The sequence below is a fragment of the Acanthochromis polyacanthus genome, chromosome 19, assembly GCF_021347895.1.
Source record: "Acanthochromis polyacanthus isolate Apoly-LR-REF ecotype Palm Island chromosome 19, KAUST_Apoly_ChrSc, whole genome shotgun sequence".
Classification (NCBI taxonomy): domain Eukaryota; kingdom Metazoa; phylum Chordata; class Actinopteri; family Pomacentridae; genus Acanthochromis; species Acanthochromis polyacanthus.
The window spans coordinates 32,540,472-32,544,783 of NC_067131.1; the positions used below are offsets into that span (position 1 = coordinate 32,540,472).

A 4,312-nucleotide genomic window follows, 5' to 3' on the forward strand; every position below is an offset into this window, starting at 1 on the left:
GGGGAGGAGGGTGAATGACAGAGATATTACCGCCGTGGAAGATTTGAGCAGTGATTTCCTCCATGACAAATGACCCAGCGAGGAGAGCAGCAGCCGGAGGAGGCGTGGACAGCAGCCGGTCTGACAGCTCGCATTACAGCAGCAAATATCATGGAATCTGCTACCTGAAGCACTCAGCTTTACTGGAAACCTGCTGCAAACAGCGCCAGTCTGTCAGCCTCTCACTTCCCCAAGTTTCCTCCGCTCTGCTTTCAGTCGTTTATTGATTAGTGTCCAGCTTAGCAGATATGAAGGCACAAAAACACCAAAAACCTGGATATTAACACAAGAAAAACACCTAAAACAGCAAAAATCTGGATATTAACACAAGAAAAACAGCAAAAACCTGGATATTAATGCATGAAAAACACCAAAAACCTGGATATTAACACAAGAAAAACACCTAAAACAGCAAAAACCTGGATATTAACGCATGAAAATCACCAAAAACAGCAAAAACCTGGATATTAACACAAGAAAAATACCTAAAACAGCAAAAATCTGGATATTAACACAAGAAAAACACCAAAAACCTGGATATTAACGCATGAAAAACACCAAAAACAGCAAAAACCTGGATATTAACACAAGAAAAACACCTAAAACAGCAAAAATCTGGATATTAACACAAGAAAACAGCAAAAACCTGGATATTAACGCATGAAAAACACCAAAAACCTGGATATTAACACAAGAAAACACCTAAAACAGCAAAAACCTGGATATTAACACAAGAAAAACACCAAAAACCTGGATATTAACGCATGAAAAACACCAAAAACCTGGATATTAACACAAGAAAAACACCTAAAACAGCAAAAACCTGGATATTAACGCATGAAAATCACCAAAAACCTGGATATTAACGCATGAAAAACACCAAAACCTGGATATTAACACAAGAAAAACACCTAAAACAGCAAAAACCTGGATATTAACACAAGAAAAACACCAAAAACCTGGATATTAATGCATGAAAAACACCAAAAACCTGGATATTAACACATGAAAAACGCCTGAAACAGCAAAAACCTGGATATTAACGCATGAAAATCACCAAAAACCTGGATATTAACGCATGAAAAACACCAAAAACCTGGATATTAACACAAGAAAAACACCTAAAACAGCAAAAACCTGGATATTAACACAAGAAAAACAGCAAAAACCTGGATATTAACGCATGAAAAACACCAAAAACAGCAAAAACCTGGATATTAACACAAGAAAAACACCAAAAACCTGGATATTAACGCATGAAAAACACCTAAAACAGCAAAATCTGGATATTAACACAAGAAAAACAGCAAAAACCTGGATATTAACGCATGAAAAACACCAAAAACCTGGATATTAACACAAGAAAAACACCTAAAACAGCAAAAACCTGGATATTAACGCATGAAAATCACCAAAAACCTGGATATTAACGCATGAAAAACACCAAAAACCTGGATATTAATGCATGAAAAACATCCAAAACACCAAAAACCTGGATATTAACGCATGAAAAACACCAAAAACCTGGATATTAACACAAGAAAAACACCTAAAACAGCAAAACCTGGATATTAACGCATGAAAAACGCCTGAAACAGCAAAAACCTGGATATTAATGCATGAAAAACATCCAAAACACCAAAAACCTGGATATTAACGCATGAAAAACACCAAAAACCTAGATATTAACACAAGAAAAATACCCAAAACAGCAAAAACCAAAACCTGGATATTAACACATGAAAAACACCAAAAACAGCAAAAACCTGGATATTAACACATGAAAATCACCAAAAACAGCAAAAACCTGGATATTAACGCATGAAAACAGCAAAAACCTGGATATTAATGCATGAAAACATCCAAAACACCAAAAACCTGGATATTAACGCATGAAAAACACCAAAAACCTGGATATTAACACAAGAAAAACACCTAAAACAGCAAAAACCTGGATATTAACGCATGAAAAACGCCTGAAACAGCAAAAACCTGGATATTAATGCATGAAAAACATCCAAAACACCAAAAACCTGGATATTAACGCATGAAAAACACCAAAAACCTGGATATTAACACAAGAAAAATACCCAAAACAGCAAAAACCAAAAACCTGGATATTAACACATGAAAAACACCAAAAAACAGCAAAAACCTGGATATTAACACATGAAAATCACCAAAAACAGCAAAAACCTGGATATTAACACATGAAAAACATCCAAAACACCAAAAACCTGGATATTAACACAAGAAAAACACCTGAAACAGCAAAAACCTGGATATCAACGCATGAAAATGTCACGGCTTAGTTTATGCAGACCGAACAGAGAGCCACTGCTACCAGAACCGGAGAAGTTGATAAAGGTTTTATTGTACAGGGATGGATATGGCTGAGTGGAAAGACCGGAATGCAGGGACAAGGAGTGCAGGTGGGGGGAGGATGTGGCCGGGTGGATCTGGGGGCCGGGGATCGGCGGTCGTTCGTGGCCCGGGCGGGACCGGAGCGCCGCGGGTCACTGTGGGGGATCCCTGGCGGCCAGACGTCTAGGGCTTGGAGTTCGGTGGAGGAGAGGGGTTTTGGAGAGGCACTCTGACGATCAGGGGGAGGCCGAGGTTTCGGGTCGGCCGAGCAGAGACGGCGTCTCGCCGGCGATGCTCCGGGAGGCAGGGAGAGCCGGTTGGCTGCTGCAGCTTCAGCGGCCGGGAGGGAAACGGGTCGGGGATTCCAGGAGGGGGTCCAGGCGGGATGGGGGATCCGAGCGGGGAGGGGGACCGGTGCCGAATAGCTCAGGGGGGTCAGATGAGGGTTCCAGGTGAGGAGGTCTCCGGGCAGCTGGGTCTGGAAACGAGCAAGAAAGGCGCACGTTAGAAATGTCAAAATCTCTTAATGAAATTTCTGAGGCTCGAGAGAGAACTGACAGCGAAAGTCTATTCAACAATCTGGCAGGGTGTGGAGTGTTGAGCCGGTACTTATTGTGAGATGAGTGATCAGGATGATTTCTTCCAGCTGCCCGGGACTCGTGGAGGAGATTGATTACCTGAGTGGAGACGGCTGCGAAGCCGTCTCCACTCAGGTGCCGCGCTGAGGGAAAACAGAGGAAGAGGGATGGATGGGAGACAGACCGGGAGGAAAAGGATGAGGGAGGGGGTTTGTTTGGGATGCCAGGTGGGGAGGGATGAGGAGAGGGCCCTGACAGAAAAACACCCAAAACACCAAAAACCTGGATATTAACGCAAGAAAAAAAACCAAAACACCAAAAACATGGATATTAACGCAAGAAAAAAACCCCAAAACACCAAAAACCTGGATATTAACGCAAGAAAAAAAACCCCAAAACACCAAAAACCTGGATATTAACGCAAGAAAAAAAACCCAAAACACCAAAAACCTGGATATTAACGCAAGAAAAACCCCCAAAACACCAAAACCTGGATATTAACGCAAGAAAAAACCCCCAAAACACCAAAAACCTGGATATTAACGCAAGAAAAAAAACCAAAACACCAAAAACCTGGATATTAACGCAAGAAAAAACCCCCAAAACACCAAAAACCTGGATATTAACGCAAGAAAAAAAAACCAAAACACCAAAAACCTGGATATTAACGCATGAAAAACGCCAAAAATTGAGATACTAAAGCACAACAACGCCAAACACCTAGGATGAACACACCAGAACTAATACAAATTTGGATATTAAAACACAAAAAAAACCCCGAGATATTAACACACTAAATTTACAAAAAAAACCTCCAGATACTAAACACAAAAATATATAAAAAAATTGAGACAAAAAACACAAAAGTACCAAAATTGAGATATTAAAAATATGAAAACTTTAAAAAAAAAAACCCTGGATATTAAAAGACAAAAAACACCAAAACCCAGATACTAGAACACCAAAAACCGACATATTAACAGACCAAAACAGCTGCAGCCACAGCTTAGGCTGACAGCTGTGGCTGGCCTCTCTCCTCCCTCGGCCTTGCTCTCTCTCTCTCCTTCCTCGGCCTTGCTCTCTCTCTCTCCTCCCTCGGCCTTGCTCTCTCTCTCCTCCCTCGGCCTTGCTTTCTCTCTCCTCCCTCGGCCTTGCTCTCTCTCCTCCTCCTCGGCCTTGCTCTCTCTCTCCTCCCTCGTCCTTGCTCTCTCTCTCCTCCCTCGGCCTTGCTCCTCTCTCCTCCTCGGCCTTGCTCCTCTCTCCTTCTCCCTTCCTCGGCCTTGCTCTCTCCCTTCTCCCTCCGGCCTTGCTCTCCCTCTCCTCCCTCGGCC

General features: G+C 42.2%; 1 long non-coding RNA gene across 2 annotated transcripts; it reads right to left on the reverse strand.

Annotated features, from left to right (window-relative positions):
- Nucleotides 1-2,387: 2,387 nt before the first annotated feature.
- LOC127531106 (uncharacterized) lies at nt 2,388-3,776 on the reverse strand. 2 transcript variants are annotated; one of them, XR_007937996.1, is made up of 3 exons: nt 3,555-3,776; nt 2,962-3,431; nt 2,388-2,881 (listed from the first exon to the last, which is right to left on the reverse strand). It is a non-coding gene; the product is annotated as an uncharacterized LOC127531106 (long non-coding RNA). The 2 variants fall into 2 exon arrangements; XR_007937995.1 differs by having other exon boundaries at nt 3,472-3,776.
- Nucleotides 3,777-4,312: the final 536 nt, after the last annotated feature.